This window comes from Myotis davidii, unplaced genomic scaffold, assembly GCF_000327345.1.
Source record: "Myotis davidii unplaced genomic scaffold, ASM32734v1 scaffold395, whole genome shotgun sequence".
Lineage (NCBI taxonomy): Eukaryota > Metazoa > Chordata > Mammalia > Chiroptera > Vespertilionidae > Myotis > Myotis davidii.
Genome location: NW_006287904.1, coordinates 4710093 through 4729420, shown reverse-complemented (window position 1 = coordinate 4729420; position 19328 = coordinate 4710093). Strand labels below are relative to the sequence as shown.

The 19328-nt window shown below is 45.5% G+C and overlaps 1 protein-coding gene across 5 annotated transcripts in view; it reads right to left on the bottom strand.

The window, feature by feature from the left end:
* Positions 1–17090, bottom strand: part of XCR1 (chemokine (C motif) receptor 1) — a 49305-nt gene extending 32215 nt beyond the window's left edge. For 2 of the 5 annotated variants that reach the window (XM_015561278.1, XM_015561281.1), the window contains exons 1-4: positions 16984–17083; positions 15128–15220; positions 6533–6657; positions 4090–4270 (exon numbers count right to left, since the gene is read on the bottom strand). The gene's annotated coding sequence lies outside the window, so the exon portion shown is untranslated. Of the gene's footprint in view, positions 1–4089; positions 4271–6532; positions 6658–15127; positions 15221–16983 lie in introns of all 5 variants that reach the window. The other 3 variants (XM_015561282.1, XM_015561279.1, XM_015561280.1) reach the window with 3 other exon arrangements.
* Positions 17091–19328: the final 2238 nt, after the last annotated feature.

Genomic DNA, 19328 nt, shown 5'->3' with positions numbered 1-19328 from the left:
AACTCGTGGGGAATTTGCTAAAGATTTCAGGGGTTTGGGGGAGAGGGCCAGTTAACCTCACACACATGTGTTCAGCAAGTTTGTTGAGACCTTCCTCTGGGCTGCGGGCCCAACTCTCTTCTCTTCCTTGCCTTTTTGACCTCGACACCAGCCCTCCCCCTCCTCCTCCCTCCTTTGCCTTCCAGAAAAGCCCCTTCCTTCTGCAGAAAATGTAGGAGGCCCTCAAAGTTGAGGCTGGAAACTCCCTCTCCACCCTTTGAAAAGTAGACTTCTCAAAAAGACCCCTTTTTTCTCAAAGAAACGTTCATGCCAGTAGCTACAGAGATGTTTCTCCACAGCCTTTGCAATTATCTTTAACATGGTGGTCAGTGCAGAGAAAGATTCATAACTCAAAGCTGTCGCTAGAGTGAGGCATCAGGAGTTCTAATCTCTTTGCTTTTCCTTGGGATAGTCCAGGTGCCCCTGGATGGGTAGAGAGCTGCCAGCCTTGGCCTGGTTTCAGTTCTGCAGCATGCCCCCCCCCCCCATACAACATTAAGCTCCCCTCAAGCTCCCCTCCGCCAGGTCTCTAAGAGGGCTGTGACCCACTCTGAGGCCCACATTCAAGGTCATCCTCCATACCTGGCTACTGGGCCTTTGCCTCATTTCTTGGGTTGCCTCCTCTCTATCTCATGGACACCTGTTCATTTCTCAGTCTCACTCTGAGTAGGTCCTGCCTTGTACCCACAGCTTTTCCCCATCTTTGGGGGTTGGACTCCTGCCCCAGCTGGAACCCTAAGACCTAATGTGTGACATTAGGAAAACTGATGAGCCCCTGGGTTTGCAAAGGCACCTTCTACTCCCCACTTTGGTCACATAGAACCCTGGGGTTCCTTTTGGTTACTATCAGCAGCCACCACTAGTTACAGGAGTAAGGGCCAGCTTCTCCCTGCAGCCTGCCCCAGGTCCCCAGACAAGCAAGTCTCATGCCGAGTTCTTCCCTAAACAGATGTTTATCAGCAAGTAGGCACAAACCAATCAGTCTGCCTTGTGTGCTTGATAAAGTCCAAACTCTCTTCTGTAGAGAGCTCTGTGCATGAAAGAAAGGTTCACTTGGGGCAAATGTGACAAGACTTTCATAGTGGGATTGGCGCACCATCCAATCAGACTCAGGCTGGCCCATATTCTCTGGAATCAGCAGCTGGATATAGGCCATGGGCAGCATTCCTAAGAGGGAAGGAGGAAGGCTCATTAGAGTCTAATACCCTGTTTCTATGTATTGTGGAGTTTCTCCATGTTTCACCAATGACAGCCCATCCCTCCATGCATTATGCTAATTAACAGGACCTCTGGTATTGATCAGAGATAAAGACAGCTGAAGCACTTGTGGGAGTACCTCTGGGCTATGGCCTTCTTCTTTGCAAAATTTTATTAAGCCCAGCCAGCGTGGCTCAATGGTTGAGTGTAGACCTATGAACCAGGAGGTGGAGGTTCGATTCCCAGTCAGGGCACATGCCTGAGTTGTGGGTTCAGGCACACAGGGCTTGCAGGAGGTAGCTGATCAATGATTCTCTCTCATCATTGATGTTTCTACTTCCATCTCCCTCTCCCTTCCTCTTTGAAATCAATAAAAATATTTAAAAAATATAAAATGTCATTAAATTTATTGGGGTGACAATGGTTAATAAGATTATATAGGTTTCAAGTGTACAGTTCTATGATACATCATCTGTATATTGCATTGTGTGCCTACCACCCAAAGTCAACTCCCCTTCTGTCACCATATATGTGACCCATTGTCCCTCTTCCACTCTACCCGACTTACTCTCTGGTAATCACCATACTGTTGTCTTTGTCTATAAGTTTTTGTTTGTTTGTTCATTTGTTGCTTTTATATCCCACATATGAGTGAGATCATACGGTTCTTGACTTTTCCCGTCTGATTTATTTTGCTTAGCATGATATTCTCAAGATCCATCCGTGTTGTTGCAAAAGGCAATATTTTATCTTTCCTATGGCTGAATAGTATTTGGTTATATATACCCAAACATCTATTGAAGGACACTTTGGTTATTTCTATGTCTTGGCTACTATGAATAATGCTAAAATGAACATAGGGGTATATATATCTCTATGAATAAATGTTTTCAAAATTTGGGGGTGGACAACCAGAAGAGGGATTGCCTCACAAATGGCCTTCTGATTAAATTCTAATGACCACCGCTTGAGTCGCCATAGTTAGGGTGACAGGAGTCCTCTAGGGTGTGGATTAAAAGGAGCGACTCACCCTTAGATAGCATTTCAGTGTTGAAGAATTTCAAAGTCAATGGTACACATCACAGTACCAGAACACCGCAATCTCTATATTAATAGTAATAAACAGCATTTCTTTGGCTTACAAGACATTATTTCATGCTTTTCAGCCCCTTACAAAGTACGTCCCCTGAATTATTTCTAGGCACCCCTGACATCTCTCACAGATTCCCCATTAGTGTCCCTCGCTAGCTCAGCACAGCTCCCACTTCATCCTTTTCACCCTCAGCTCCCTTAGCAATGGGTATTTGTTGCTGGGCAGGCCTCCAGCAGCACTCCTCATTTGGGGGGCAAGCTGCTTCTTCCCAGTCCAACCATCAGTGACCTGGTTGGGCCAATCAGAGTAGCCACATCCTTTTGGTCAAAGTGATTGTCCAGGAATAGGCAAGTGGCTTGCAAAGCCAATCAAGAGACTTGCTGGAGGCATTTTTTCAACCCAGAGTTGATGAGGACACTCTCTCTCCTCGCTAGTATTTAGGTCCAAAGCTGCATGCACTCATGGCTTTTGCCATGGGGGCGGGGGGCGGGGCGGGAAACTACATTGTGAGAATGAATTCAAAATGCAAAGAAAATCAGAGACATAAGTTGTCATGGACTGAATGGTTATATCCCATACCCCTCCCTCACCAAATTCAGATGTTGACGTCCTAACCCCAATGTGACTGTATTAGGAGGTGGGGCCTTTGGGAGGTAGTTAGGTTTGGATGAGGTCAAGAGGCTGGGGCCCCCATGATGGGATAAGCACACTTCTAGGAAGAGGAAGAGACACCAGAGCTCACGCTCTCTTCCCATGTGCACTCACACAGAGAAGAGACCAGGAGAGGACACAGCAAGAAGGTGGCCTTCTACAAGCCAGGCAGCTGGCTCTCCCCACACACTACCATGCTAGTTTCTTCATCTTAGGCTTCCTAGCCTCCAGAGCCGTGAGAAAGACATGCCTGCTGTTTAAGCCACCAAGTCTGTAGTATTTTTTATAGCAGCCCAACCTGGGGAAGAAGTCTGGATAACAGCTGAATCTCTGATTCTGGCCGTCCCTGGGTCCAGCTGGACTGCCGTACTTTGCGCGGTTTGCTTATGCAGCCCACAGATTCCCTTTTTGGCTCATGCTGGTGAGAGTTAAGTATCTGATTAATTTTTTCACCATCAACAGTAGTCAGTAGTTGCTGAACAGGACCAAACTTTCACTCTTTGTTGGAGCCCTGTGCTGCTGGAGCCCCTGATGCTTGCTGATATGGACCATGGTCACCCACTGTGTCCTCCTCATGCTGCCCAGCGTGTCTGAATCCAAACCCGAGGACCATCCAGGCCCAAACAGAGACCTCAGAATTCCAGTGCAGTTGGCCTGTGGCCAGCATGTTTGGCAGACGCCTACACTTGGGGCTACGGTTTGCCTACGACCTCTGGACTTGCCCACTGCCAGATCAGGCATATTGCAAATCAATTAAGGCCTGAGAAGTGATTTGGGTGCCTTGTTTTTGAAAGATATATTGTCAGGCAAGGTATCATACTGGCCATCCTCTTCAGGAACTATTTCTGCCTTCTGAGAAGGACTTCTGCCCCCAGGACCTGAGACTAATCCTGCCCCTTGGCGCTAGCTGGGGCCCAGGTCCTGACCGCACTCTCCTTTTCCACCTGTCCTCAGGCCCTACTGTGTGCACTGTGGCTAACTGCTCAGTGGTCTCCACAAAGGCCTCACACATTCGGAGCCTCAGTGAGGCCTGTGTGTCAGGTGTTCAGTGTCTGTTGATATACCCAGCTTCACATCTCATTTATTGATGTATTTCTACACTGACTTACCCGGAACTTGTGGTCTTGGCAAACAGGACCCTCTTGATTTCTATCAGCACCTTCCACACAGAGGAAGCCAGATAGCATCGTATACATGTACCGATGGCTTGTTTTCATCTCTGATCAAGAGGCTGAAGCAGCAGATTCTCATGCAGTTTTCTCCTTTGCCTGAGGACAGATGATGAAGCACCTAGGGTTTAGTTATCTCATCTGGAGAATGGGACCATTGTTGAAACACTGTTCGAACCTCACCTACAACAGGACTGTCCTGGACCTGCAGCAAAGACTTCTGAGTGTCTCACGCTCCTTAAGAGAAGGGAGTTTCCCAAGAGGACACCTTGTGCGAGAGCAGAGAGCAGGAGTGGGAGCTGCCTGGTGTCACAGGTGGTTTGGGGTGTATCCACGTTCTTGAATTCTTTCATGAGCCTCATGGCTGTGACTCTTTCGGCCTGTCACCCTCCATCTCCTCTTACTCTCAATAAGTAATCATCTCTAGTTTCTCCGGCCCCAGACTCCAGACGGAGCTGGTCTGACCAGCCAAGACTGGACATGCCCCCTCCTATTCATTGTCTTTCAAAATAATAGAACTTCCAATTTTTAGTGAGGCACAGAATACAGGGTGGGGCAAAAGTAGGTTTATGGTTGTTTGTATGGAAAATAATACAATAATTAATAAATAATAAACTTGGTGTTTTGTGTACTCACAACTGTAACCCTACTTTATATGAACCCTGATTTTTCACTAGGCACATAGCTGACTAGTATAGGACTAACATTTCCCAGGCTTCCTTGCACCTGGGTGAGGCCATATGCTCATGTTTTGGTCAATGGGATGTGAGTGCAAGTTATCTGTGCAACTTCCAGGTTTCAAGGGAAGGGGCATGTCCTCCAGGGTCCTTTTTCCTTTCCTACTTACTGGAATGTGGATGCTGCAAGCCATCTTGGACAGTGAAGATGAGGACACAACTATAGAGTTGGGAGAGCAACAGGATAGAAAGTGCCTGGGTCCCTGACACCTTTGCTGAATAGAGCTGCCATACTAGCAAAGACTTCCACAAGAGAAAAAAGTAAACATAGATTTGTTTTAACCCTGTTATTGGGGTTTGACCATGGCAGCTGAGCCACTGTTAGCTTTAGGAAAACACGAGTTAGCAGCCTCAACTGGAAAGCCTATGGTTGGACTCCTTGGGCCCAATCAGTGACCACCTTAGCACAGAGAATACCTGTGGGAAGGGCAGTTTCAGGCAGGAAGGGACATATATTACTAGGCAGGGCAGGCATCAAAACCAGAAACTCGCAAGATGTCACAGATCATTTTCACTAGGTGAATAGAAAAGGATGTCAATTGTGTTTGTCTGAATATCTGTGGAGTTCCTAGATAACAAGCAGAATGAATAACACCAGGTTGGAAATTCCAAGCTCAGTGGTGTTGAGAGCTGGGGACATCATCAATGGGAGTTTGAGGCATCCTTAATCTGACTCAGTGGCAACCATGACTGCCTCTTTCTATCCTGTAACTTCATGTTAAATTCCCTGGTGAGGGACTCTGATGGGCTCAATTAATTTTATCACCTTAGTTTTCTCAGTTCCCTTTGCATCAGACCATGTCATAAGCCACTAGCCATCTATAGTAGGGTGTCCACTCCTGGTCCCCTCTGTGGTCACCCCTGTCCAAAAGTTATCCCAGGACTGTCTTCCCTAGGTAGATGGGTAGGTGGGTTAGGGGCTGTATGCTAGGCAGTTTCAGTCAAAGGGGGCATTGGACATAGAAAAAAATACCTAAAGCATTAAGGAATTGGCTGCAGCCACTTCTGATGATTCTGGCAGGTTTTAGCACCGGAGGTTCTAGTCAAAGCATGAGAAGGGACCCCAGAATGCGTAAGACCAGGTGCTAGTGGCATGAGCCAAAAGCGAGGCCCCAGGCTTTGGCTGGAGCACTTCCGGGTGTGGAGGGAGAGTGGGAAGAGTCCAGCTGGAACATGGCAGAAAGGACTTGTGGTCCAAGGAGACTAAAAGAGGCTGTCAGGCCCATGGGGGTATAAAGTAGAACTTAAGTGTCAGAAGCAAGACCAAAGACAGTTTTCAAATGTGGGGCACAAGGTCTGCCCATGGTCTTTTACTTTTCTGCCTGACTCTAGCAGATTTCAGATCACTCCGCTGGATTCATCTTCCCTGTTGCCCTGCTGTCAGCATGCTTTCATTTATTCTCACTGGCTCCTACCCTCGGCTCATAGTCACCCAGACAATGAACAGTGGGGCCCGGCTTCTTCTTCCCCAGAGTAATTTCTGGAAAAGAGGGGCTGCCAAGGTCGTATTCCTCTAAAGTTTCAAAATGATGGAAAGATGGGTGGGATGAAGAGATGGGCAGACATCCTAATTGCCCATCAGCCCCCATTCTCCCCTCCTATGAAGGTGAGGAGTGGCCAAGGGACAAAGCAAAAGGCCCACATACCTTCTTTCAGAGGAGCTGGTTTGGTTAGTAGAAACTTTTCTGCAGGTTTGCAGCATGGCTGGGTGGGCTGGGTCTCCAGGATCCTTCTTGGATTCCTAGGTGAGCTTAAGGATGGAAGCCACGTGCTGAAGAGGGAAGAACAGAGAGCTCAGAGTTAGAGCCTCTGATGCTGCTATGGTGCCCTAGAGCTGGAGGGTCAGCCTCCAGGGGCTCTGTACCTAAGTGAGGAATGAGCTTGTGCCTTGTGGAAGCCCTCACTTCTCTGTGCTTTGTGGTTCAGCAACACAGGCACCCCTAGGAGCTTGTGAGGAATGCTGAACTTCAGGGCCTGCCCGGACCTTTTGAATCAGAATCTGTACTTCACCAAGGTTCACAGATGATTCACGAACACATGATGATTTGAAGAGCATTGATTTAAGCCATCATCACAATCATCATGATCATCATTTCTATTGTTTGCTGCTGAATCTAGTTCTTGCCAATAGAGAAGATGAACCCCATTTGGTGTCACCAAGGAAGTGGGGCTGAAGAATGGACTGCTGAGAAGGTCGCTGTTGGGTCTTCCCACTTCTCTCACCCCCCACTCCCAGGAAAAGCATGCATGACTTTCTAGAAAACCCTCATGTCCCCAAGTCATACCATGAGGGGCTCAGGGAACCTTGACCTAGGTTCTTGAAAATTAAGGTTCCTGCCAGCTGCAATTGCCTCTACTCCTTCCCCTTCTGTCTCTAGACCCAAGAGTGTCAAAGGGTAGATGATGGTGTTTAGCCCACAGGAGGTAGGTGAAGGGGCCCGCAGTCATTCTGAAACTGTAAGGTATAAAATAGGTCATCCTTCCCCGAAGCTTTGCCTTCTGTTTTTAAACACAGGCGTTTCTTAGGCTTTGTTTCTAGGGCTGGCTAACTCAGACTCAGTTGCCTAGAAGGGTACACTCTCTAGTACAAAACTGGGCAGGATCCCTTCCAGAATGTCCATATCTGCCCCTGATGGTCAGGGGAGGGGTGAGAAAGAAGTTTACTGAGGATGTCTCCTAAGGATGATCTCCTGGAAAATGGTTCTTGACATGCTACCAACTGAACTCATTGGTGGCAGCCTGTACATCAGCCTGCTGGAGTCCCTTGAAAACAGTCAACTCTAGCGAGGCAATGGAAAGTAATGGCTAAGAATACGAGTCTGGGCTTCAAAGGGATCTTGTTTCAAATCTCAATTCTGCCCTTTGCTACCTATGACCTTGAGCAAGTTTCTAACTTCTCTAAGCCTCCTCTGCAAGCTCCTGGTAGCCCAGTCCTACGGAAGTGCCCTGAGTTTCCTCATCTGTACATGGGAGGAATAATAAGAATAAGAACAACAAAAACCATCTTTCTTGGAGAGCTCTGTGGACTTAGGTACTTGACCTTGTGTACAGTTAAATCCTCAGTTTTTGATGTGGGGAGGTGTGTGGACATCACAGGCCTTGTAAACCAGCATCTCTCAAACTTTATTGCCCAAATGTGTCACCTGGAGATTTTGGTAAAAAGCCATGCCTGTTTGGGCAGGTCTGTTTGGGGCCTAAACTTCTGTACATGTGAAAGCTTCCCGGGATGCTGCTCTGGGGACCACTTCCTATGGCAAGAGTAGACTCTACCACCGACCTGTGGATATAGATACTGCCCCTTAGTGTTCAAAACGTGACCCGACAATTTCAGACACTGTATTACAACAAGCAAATGAATTGCCATCTATTGCTTGATCTCACCACAAACTTTCTGTTTTCATTTCTGTTTTGTTGCTGTTGTAAATAACCTCCTAGAGGCAGAACTTCAATGTGGATGAAATGCCAAGACTTAGAGAGATGGTGAACCCCGCAGGCAGCGGGATCTGGTTCTAGCCGGGTCTTGGTGGTGTGTGATTTCCTGTGTTTATTAGTAAAAAAATACCTCCCGGATTGATGTGGCAGTTTTATTGTGGTTATGGCTTTCAACACACTTACTGCTTTTTTTTTTTTTTGTAAAACAGCAACAGCCCCAATGATGACAGGTTTCTTTGAGGGCTTGAGGCGGACCTGGGGTACATCCTTGGTCCTCACTGGGGCATATCCTTTGGCCTTTTTCTGAGCGCACACCAGGGCAAATAATCTATGTGGACCTCGTACTTGTTGTTGGAGCAAACAACTGCAATTCTGTTAGAAAAACATGAGGTTTGCAGCCCCTCCCAGCTTCAACTTCCAAGAGGAAATAACCCCTCAACAACTGAAAAGAGGACCCAGTTGTTTTGTAGTCAAGACTGCCTGGGTCACTGATCTCAATGGCAATGCTCACAGTTGCTGGAAATTCAGAGATTCATACGTTCTTGGAGCTGAACTTGGCCTGAGAAATTCTAAAGACAACTCCTCAGTGTTTCAGGGGTGGAAACCGAGACCAGAGGAGCTAAGTGACTTAGCCAAGATCACACAGCTAGCCTGGCCTTCATGACCGTTGTAGAATCCTCCCACAGATAGTTTAGATGCATTTTTTTGCCTCGTCATCCCCATTTTCTACAACTTCTATGATGTGATAAAAACAATGTATTAATTATTTCTCTCTTTTCTTTATGAATTTTTCCATTATGGAAACAACAAATACCATATTACATGCAGTATCATTAGAAAACAGAGGGGAAAAACACCTACTCTATCTTTTTGACCTGATGCATATCTACTACTTTAAAATCCTTTGGTATTTTTCTTATTTTGCTTTTTAATTATTAAAATATAGTTGCCTGGAAATAAACATTAAAAACACATAGAACACCATAAAAGTAAGTCTTCTTTTCCATTCCTTTCCTCGTTTCCTCCTAATAGGTTTCTTCCTTTGATTGCTTTTGTTTCTATTTCTTCTGGTATTTATCTTGATAGTGCTAAGTAGCATACCACACCTACGTCTTCGATTATCAGCTCCAAGCACTATTGAAGAACTTTTAGCTGCAATAGGTGAGAAACTTATTCACTTACAGATCCCCTTCTCCCACCTGCAAATCATGGGTAGTTGTGTATTTTTATTTCTTCTGATGGTTAACCTTATGATTTTACAGAATATTCACTTTCTGTTTATTGACCCATTAATTGTTGGTGGGTCCCCTCTATGTAAGATGGAAAATTAATACCCCCTTTCTTCTCTCCACTGCTTCTCTCCCATCTACTCCTCACCCTCTCTCAGCTATACCACCTGTCATGTTGCCAAGGCTTCCAGCACATGCCTCTGTTTAGTAAATTTGTTCTCCATGTTCTGTCAGTTAAGTCTGATCATTTAAAGCCAACGAGCAAGCTGTATTTAAAGTACAGATATTGTAAATATTAGTCTCTACAGAAGCAGGAATTATGTTGGGATCTGTAGAGGGGAATATTCCAATGTCAAGGCCAAGTGGGTCTTCTTTTCTTAGGCTCCCTTGACGGTACAAAATCATACGTTTTGGTTGGTTTTATATTTGGGCCATGATGTGTGTGTGTGTGTGTGTGTCTTCATAACTTATTATTTTCTAGAATTTTTAGTTGATTGACAAAGAAGCATGTATCTTCTTTATAATATTACAAATACCTTCCAGCTCTTTAATTATATCATTTATTTGTTCCAAATATACAGACCTTCGGCTAGGCCAACTGCACATTATACTGGAGTTTCATTAAATTGCATTACGAGGCTGGTTTAATTGGTTTTAATTCTCATATTCTTTTCTTGCTTGGGTAGTACATCATCAAGTAATTTTATTTCCAAAAACTGTATGGGAATCCAAGTTCCTGCATGGCACTGGATCCATCGTTTTGCAAGATATCAAATTCTAGGCACAAAATTATTTCTGTGGACTTTGAAGGTAGTTGCTCCATTGTCTTCAAGCTTCCGTGCTGCTGATGAGAAGAATGAGGGCAATCTCCCTTTTAGTCTCTAGTTGGTTATCTGTTTCATGTCTCTCACTGAGTGTTTTAGGGTCTCTTTTTATTATCAGAACTCTGAAATTCCATGAGGTGGCTTCTATGAGTTATTCTTTGTTTATTGTACCAGGTACTCGGGATCTTTCAGACTAATCCTTTTGTTTTTCTTCAGCCCTGGGAGAATCTTTTTCTAGTACTTCTTTGATAATGTTCTCTTCTCCATTTTCACTCCTCTTCTTTTTTGAAACTCCTATTACACATATGTTGGCCAACCTGAAGTGACACTTCCTGTATTTTTTTTCACAAATTACCCTCTTTTTGTTGTTTTCTTGGTTATAAAGTAATATATATTCATTGTAGATAATTTGGGAAATAATTAAATGATTCAAATATCCTCAAGTTTGTGGGTAAAATTATATTCTAATAATGTGATATGTTATAATATAATATTTTTGCCTTTTACCAGCCCATTAACCTCTATTTTCATAACAATATGAGTGTTTTCTCTTTTCCAAAATTTGCCATAGTTATTTCTGGGTGTTTACAAGGAACAGTTAAGAGAGAAGTATATCTCTGGAAAACATAGATAGGATACACAGTGGTTTTATTGTTGGATTATTTATAATATTGAAAATTGGGGTCTGGCTGGTGTGGCTCAGTAGTTGAGCATCAACCCATGAACAAGGAGGTCACCAGTTCTAGTCCCAGTTGGGGCACATGCCTGGGTTGCGGGCTCGGTCTTCAGTGGGGAGGGGGGTACAGGAAGTAGCTGATTTTTTTTTCTGACCCAGGGGTGATTCTCTCTCATCATTGATGTTTCTCTCTCTCTCTCTCTCTCTCTCTCTCTCTCTCTCTCTCTCCCTTCCTCTCTCTGAAATCAATAAAAAAGAAAGAAAAATTGGGGAAAATATCTACCAATAAAGAAATAAGAAAATTATGGTATCATCTACAAATACTTTATAGTTCTTAAAAGTGATGTTTGTGGGCAATTTTTAATGATGTGAGATAATTTTTTGATGTAATAGTGAAAAAAAGAATACAAAATTGTATGTATCACATGATTTCAATGATGTAAAAAACATATTCAAATTAATGAGTGTGATCAGTGAGGGAAGAGATAGCAAATAACGCTTATTTTCTTCTTTGTACTTGTTGTGAGTTTGGTTTTATCCCTGACACGTTGATAGGAAAGGTTTCTATTCTAGAAACTCCACCTACTTCCTTAAAATTGGGGATTTAAGTCACACTTTGCACATTCTGTCCACTCAGCTTCCGGCGCACTTCCGCCTGCTCCCCACCACAGTGCCATCACTCGCTTCTGGGGCAGCCGCTCAGAGATGTCAGGAATGAACATTCTAGTTCTGTTTTTGACAGCACTTTGCAAAGCAGTATATATTGTGACATTTGCTCCTTTGTTGGTTTGAGAGCCGCTGGAGTGTTTTTGCCTGTTTTGAAACAACGGAACTCTGGTGTTTATTGGATTTGTGGGGGAGAATATGACATCTGTTTCGACTTCCACCTAATACAATTAATATTCAAAAGCATAGATGACTCCCGTCCTAGCCTCCCCTATTCCCCAGTGTCTTATGTCCATTGGTTATGCTTATATGCATGCATACAAGTCCTTTGGTTGATCTCTTACCCCCCTACCTCCCGCCCCCGAACCCTCCCCGGCCTTCCCGATGCATTTCCCACTTTCAATGGAAAAAAACCAAAACCCTTTGCTTTGGCTTTGTTTTGTTGGTTCTGTTTGCTTTTAATAGCTCTTTGCACAAATGTATTAGGTCTTGGTTTGACGTAGAGTCCAATACTATCTAGAGTAGTAATAGGTGGAGGAGTAGGACACTGCTGAGCCTTCTACGACCTGATAGGTCTTCCTCTGCCTCAAAATGTTCCGTCATTCCTTGTCGATGGGCACCGTTGTCACACGCACTAGTGATTTTAAAACTGGCTCCATATCAATAGAAAGGTACTTGACATACACATAAAACCCTTAAAAATGTGCAGAAGTTCCATTTATCCTTAAAACACACACACACACACAACACCATGATGGTCAATGCAGCGATACTTAGAGTAGTAACCTTGACCTTTATATCCTCACCTCCATGAGACTGTGAACAAATCAAGAACATGGTGGATGCTAATACGGCGCTTCCATGGGCCAGGCACTGTTTAAGTGCTTTAGATACATTTGTATTCACAACAAACCCGTGAGGGATATCCCTACTCTACAGGTAAGGAAACTGAGGCTCAGAGAAGTTAGCTGATTTGCTGAAGGTCACCGAGCCTTTCAACTCAGGTAGTCCAACTCCAGAGCCACGCTTTTCATCACTGTGCTCTGCTGCCTCAAGTCAACCATGGTCCAGAAGCACCAAAAGGGTGTTGTAGAAGGCTGGGCAATACATTCAGTCTGGTTCATTCTTCTTGTTAAAAATGTTCTTCGTTGTGCTTTTTTGGTTACCATTGCTTGCTCCTGAAGTCAGAACATTTTAAAGTGTTGCAATCATTCAGTTTTTCAGTTGGTATGAGGGTGCCACAGAAGAAGCCAACCCAGGCTCTGGGCTGGGGAGTGGTGGGGGGTGGGCAAGATCAGAGGCAGTGGGGATGGAGGGACGCAGGCAGACTTCATGCAAGGGCTGTTCGCATGGAGCCTTGAAACCATACAAAATTCACAAGGAGAGAATTCACAAGGACCTAGTGATGGTTCCTGAACACATGCTCTCTTTTTAAAATATATATATATATATATTGATCTCAGAGAGGGAGAGGGAGAGAGAGATAGAAACATCAATGATGAGAGAGAAACATCGATCGGCTGCCGCCTTGCACACCCCCTACTGGAGATCAGCCCCCAACCTGGGCATGTGCCTTTGGTCGGAATTGAACCCAGGATCCTTTAGTCCGCGGCAGGCGCTCTATCCACTGAACCAAACCGGCCAGGGCTGAACACATGCTCTTTTATTCAGTCATAGTGTCCCAGCCCTCTTGGAGTCTCTCAGCAGCTGAGTCAGCATCATTTTTCTGGGGGGAGAGGTTTCTGGGTACAACAGACTGAATTCCACAGTCACCGTGGGGGCTCCCCTACTCTTCCAGAGATAAAGTTTCCTCCCGCTCAGGTCACCGTCGTCTCCATGACACCCATGGTTTGAGGTGGGGGGATGGGGTACCAAGACCCCATCCAGGCTAATACATTTGTGCAAAGAGCTATTAAAAGCAAACAGAACCAACAAAATAAAGCCAAAACAAAGTCAGACATCCCTCTTGCAATCCAGGACCACTGGCTCCTGGCCGCTCACCTGCCTGCCTGCCTGGGGGTATGGGGTACTTCAGAAGCAACCCTGGAAATTTTCTGTTGCGGGAAATGACTGCACTCCATGCAGAGGTGGGATGGCATAGGTGTCAAAAGGGGGCCCCCCAAGGGGAGTCTGAGTCCACAGGAAGAGACCCCCCCCCGGGGCCCATGCAATGGCCCTGCTGAGATTAGACCTGAGATAAGGGTCGGTTTCACACATGGTCAGGCGCTTCCTGTGCACTGAGCTGCCACAGGAGCATCTCAGCCTCTGTGGACGCCATGGCAACTGGAGGCAGTGTTCACAGAGATGACACCGAACTGCCTTTGCCATGCTCCTTGCTATACCATCAACTCAAAGCAAACCAGAGGCGCCTGCCCCCTCCCCCCCGCCCCCCAGGAGAGCTGTTCCCATCTCCCAGGTCACGAACACACTGCCCTCCTCTTGGCCACTGGTCCTCAGTCACTTCCTTCTGCACGTTCCTAGGGTAGCCGGCTGGAGTCTCCCCCAAACTGGGGAAGGGAGGCCCATGCTTCCCAGGTCCTGGGGCCTTGCCCTCACCCGCGTGAAGGGTAGATTAAAACCTGAACTTTCCTCGTGGCTAAAAGGGAGAGAGACCCTCCCCTGCCCCTTTGCAGAGCGTTTCTGTGAGAAACCAAGTGTTTGTGAACCCTTCCTGCGGCCCTTGGAGGTGCAGGTAAATATTTGTAAAGGCGAAATTGCCATGTTTACCGTCAAGCAACGCCACAGGGATCTAAGCAGGGCCCTGCCATATGTAGGTGGGGTACCATGCTGCCGCCCCCTCCCCCTCGCAGAGCTGGGCCAGCAGACAGCAAGGGTCATGAGGGGTGTTCCACTTGGGCAGGAAGTTGGGTGAAGAGATTACATCAGCTCTCAGCTCTCACCTTGGTTGGTCCTTCAAAGACAGAGGTGACTCACTCACTACCCATGTGTTGTTTACAAGAGGGGCTCTTTCCAGGATGCTGGCCAGTGCGGTGGGTCTGAGGGGCGGGCAGATGAGTGGAGGCACCCGGAGAATTCTGTGGACCCCCCCTTTACTCGATCTCTGGTATTCCCTTTCTTTTTCATCTGTGGGTACAAGCCAGAAAGGACCAGGGCTGCTGCTCTCAGCTGAAAGGTTGCTTTCAGGCTTGTTGCTGCTCAGGGCTGCATTTGTGACCACGTCCTGGAGACACCGCAACCCCCTCTGCTCACACTGTGACGGGCCATGAGCCACTCGGGTAACTCATGGTCTGACCCAAACTGTTCACGCTTGGCCTTGGAGGGGGCCACGGGCGCTGGTGTTTCGGGCACTCCCAGAGTCACACAAAAGGCAAAAGTCGGATTTTCAAGCCCTGACTCAGAAAAAAAAATGTAGGTCCCTGAGTCTGTGCTTAGACCTAGTCCCTTCTTACTCACTCTCTCTGAAGACAGGAAAGTTCAAGCCCCTCAACGTTCCTGCTTCTTTAGCAGGAGACCTCCAAGGTTCTGGTGATTGATTCCGTAATCCTCCTGGAATGAGAAGAATTACGATAAAAAAGCACTTATAATTTTATTATTTATTTACTTACTTATTAATTTAAAAATATATTTTTTATTGATTTCAGAGAGGAAGAGAGAGGGAGAGATAGAAATATCAATGATGAAAGAGCATTATTGATCAGTTGCCTCCTGCAGCCTGGGCATGTGCCCTTGGCCAGAATTGAACCTGGGGTCCTTTAGTCCTTAGGCCGATGCTCTATCCACTGGGCCAAACTGGCGAAGGCAGCACTTACAGTTTTAAATAGACACAATTTATTATGTACCATGTAATAAGATATGTAATAAGAATTTCTGTGGAAGGAATTCCTTTTCAAATGCAGGAGGTGGGCTTTACTATTTGACTGAGTCTGTAATATGCTTATCTGAGGAGAAAGCATCCAACTGTAATGAAATTATTGACCCAATAATTTTCCCACTTTGGAAGTTGAGATTTTTACACAGACATTTTCTTCAGTGCTTAAAAAAAAAATAATGTGCAGTATCCTGAAATCTTTATTGTAACTTTATGATTATAAAAGTAATACATATATAGTGCCATTTTTCATGCAGAAGTTTTAATTTTTATGTATTCAGACTATCAATCTTTTCCTTTATGGTTTGTGCATTTTATACTTTATGGTCGATTGCACAGATGGCGCGATCTTTCCACTCCTTGCTTTCCTGCATCTGTGCAATGTCTGTACAGCTCCTCCTGTCAGGAGGTGGTACTATCGCTACCCTACTGGACTCTCAGTACCTGCTTTGGCCAAGGGAATGCAATGGGAGTGAGGCTATGGGAGCTCTGAGCTCAGAGGCCTGGAACTCTGCCAGCTGCCAGGTACATGAGCTCAAGCTAGCCTCCTGGACGATGGACATGTGGCCCAGACACCCTCTGACCCAGTCCCCAGCTAACCTAACAGCCAGCCACAGTTACACGAATGAGCCCAGCAAAGACCTAAAGGCCTGCCCCACTAAGCCCAGACTTAACTGCTCAACTGCAGAATGGTCCATAGGGAAAGCTGGTTGCTGCTTTAAGCCACTGAGTTTTGGGCGGGCTTGTTAGACGGGAACATTGAAGCAGCACATGTTTTGCTAAAGAGGTCAGCAGTAGAGGCCTTCACCTTGAGATCAGACAGGCTCTTCTATATTCTCTTACCAACGTCTCTCCATTCCACTGCCTGGAATTAATTAATTAATCTGGAATTATTTTTTTTTTATTGTATGAGGTAGAGGCCTAATGTATATCTGCTCATTTCTACTTTTTGAATGTTTGAAATAGTTCATAATAAATGAAAACCATGAGAAAGGAAATATAGAGTTACTAACAAAAACTTAGAGAACTACCACAAAAATAAAAACAAGACTTCACCCCCAATCAATAAGACAACTCAGCAAGAACCACTTATAACTTGAAATATTTCCTTCTAGGTTTTTTTTGGGTGGAATTGAAATCAAATTGTTTTCCATTTTTCTCACTTAGCATGGCATTGTACTTCCCTATATCATTCCAATTCTCTAGAATAATTTGTAATAACCACATACAGTTAGTCACACAGGCTTACCTTCAGCTCTCTCTCACTGTCCAGTAAGAATGCTGGTAGAACATTGAATATTCTTGCATGCATATGCCTGATTAGTTCTTTAGGGTTATATCTAGAAATGAAGTTCCTGGGTCAAAAGATATGAACAATTTTAAGATCTAAAATATAGTTAGAGAAAGACACTCTCTAGAGAGGGAGCAGGTATTCACGCACCTCCGTCAGCTGTGGATGAGAGGTCCATCCATCTGCACGCACATCCTCCTGCTTTTGCTGAAATACATGAGTCAATTCAATCTCAGCTGATCCATTTAGTCAGAACGGGTCACATGCTAATGAGAATGCAAAATGTGGAAGAAGCACTTGCCAAGCAGAGAAGCCTGTAATGATTTATTAACACTGTAGCTGCAGTTCCTGAATGGTCTATTATGTCGACGGAGTTTTGTAGGTGTTGAACCATAGCTGTATTCCAGGAATAGATCCCACTTGGTCATGGTATATACTCCTTTTAATATGCTGCTGAATTTGATTTATTCGTGTTTTGTGGAGGATTTTTGAATAAATACTCATAAGGAATATGGGTTTGTAGTTTTCTTGTCTCTTAATCTGGCTTTGGTATTCAGATAACGCTTGTTCAGAGATTGAATGAGTAATCAAAAATCTCTGAATCAAGGAAAGTCCTGGACCCTGTGGCTGAAGTGGTGAGTTTTACCAAACATATAAAGAAGAATCAACACCCATCCTTCTTAAACTCTTCTAAAAAACCAAAGAGGAAGGAACAGTTTCTACCTCACCTCTATGAGATAAGCATATCCCAATACCAAAGCCATCCAATCTGTGGTATTTTGTTACGGTAGCCCTAGCAGGGCTTTTTGCCTCCTTCCCTGTTGGTGTGTCCTGGTTGCTGGCTTCTTCAGCTCCAATTTTGGGATAGATAAGGGAAAACGAAAACCCAGGTAACTCACCACTGTGTACTTCCTCTAGTCCTGTGATCTGTAATCAGTCTTTCTTCCTCTCTCCACCTTTCAGTCTTCCTATGTTTGTCTTATCTATAACATCCTGGGTTTTCAGTTGTACTTAGAGAAGGGAACAGGAAAAGGATATTGACTCCATCTTCTCAGAAGTGGACGTCTCCTTAGGTGCTCGCTTTTTTGTTGCTGGAAGGACGGGGTCACTGGAGAGGTCGAAGGCGCAAGACAGTGAGGGGCCCGCTGATGGAAGCCGACATGAGGGCAAGGGGCAGGTTGACACCTGAAGGCCGGAGAGGGGAATCAGCCCTGGGCAGGGGCAGGGTAAGAGCACATGGTAAACATGGAGCTAGGAATGGCAGCGGGTGCGGACAAACGAGAATGAGATAGAATGCCCAGCTTTACGCCACTGGCTTCGTCTCCTCCATGAAGGAGGAGCTGAGTGGTGAATGAACATGGAAGAGGTGGGATGAGGGGCTGGAGAAGGAAGATGGAGGCTTGGACCAGCTGTGAGTGGTTTCAGAGAAACCTCCCCTTGTTCTTGTGTGGAGGGCTGGCCATCAGCAATGATGGCAACTGCTGTCGCTCACATTTACTGCAGTGTGCTGCATGCCCGTGCCGGTCCTCCCCGCACTCCAGAGAGCCATGTGTTCTTGCTTCCCACTTGGTGGTGAGGAAGCCAAGCCTTGCAGATATGAAGTAACAAGCATTTCATGGCCTGAAGTGGCAGAGCCAGGACTTGACACTGAAGACCATGAGTCTGTGGAGTCTTCACCCCTGGGTGAATGTCTCTAGAGGCTGAGCATCCATACAGAAGTGGAACTGCTAGATAGAATCAGGGTTCCTTGAGGCAGAGGTGCCAGAAGGGCAGTGTGTAGAGTGTATTGGGACCAGATGGACTGAGGTAGTGACCATGTGTCTGGCTGAAGGAAGAATTAAGTCAAGACGATATGAGGCCCTGACTGGTTTGTCTCAGTGGTTAGAGTGTTGGCTCACGGACTGAAGGGTCGTGGGTTCGATTCTGGTCAAGGGCACATACCTCGGTTGCAGGCTCCACCCTGAGGGAGGCAACCAATCGATGTATCTCTCTCACATCGATGTTTCTCTCTGCCTCTCAACCCCTCCCTTCCACTCTCTATAAAAATCAAAGGAAAAAATATCCTTGGTTGAGGATTAACAAAAACAAGACAAAACAAAAAGACAGCATGGGGCTGATAATAATTATCTATAATAATAAAAGCATAATATGCTAATTAGACTGAACAGCCAAACGACCTTTTGGACAAAGCTGGGGCTGCGAGGACTGAGCCCCTTGCACGAATTTCATGCATCGGGCCTCTAGTAATTATAATAATAATAAAAATAGCAGGTCCAAGCTGCCAGAGATCTTGATGGGGTGGAAAACAGGAGGGAGTGATGTACTGAGGGAGGGTAAGAGGAGGTGGAAACAGTAGGATGTTGTGGTCAGAGAGGGAGATGCTAAGTTAAAGATTTCTTGGTAAGGCAGATTCTGGAGGTGACAAGGTTTGTAATGTGGGTGGCTGAAGGGTGGGGAGGACAAAGAATTTGAGGTCAAGAAACCCAAGGGCGGAA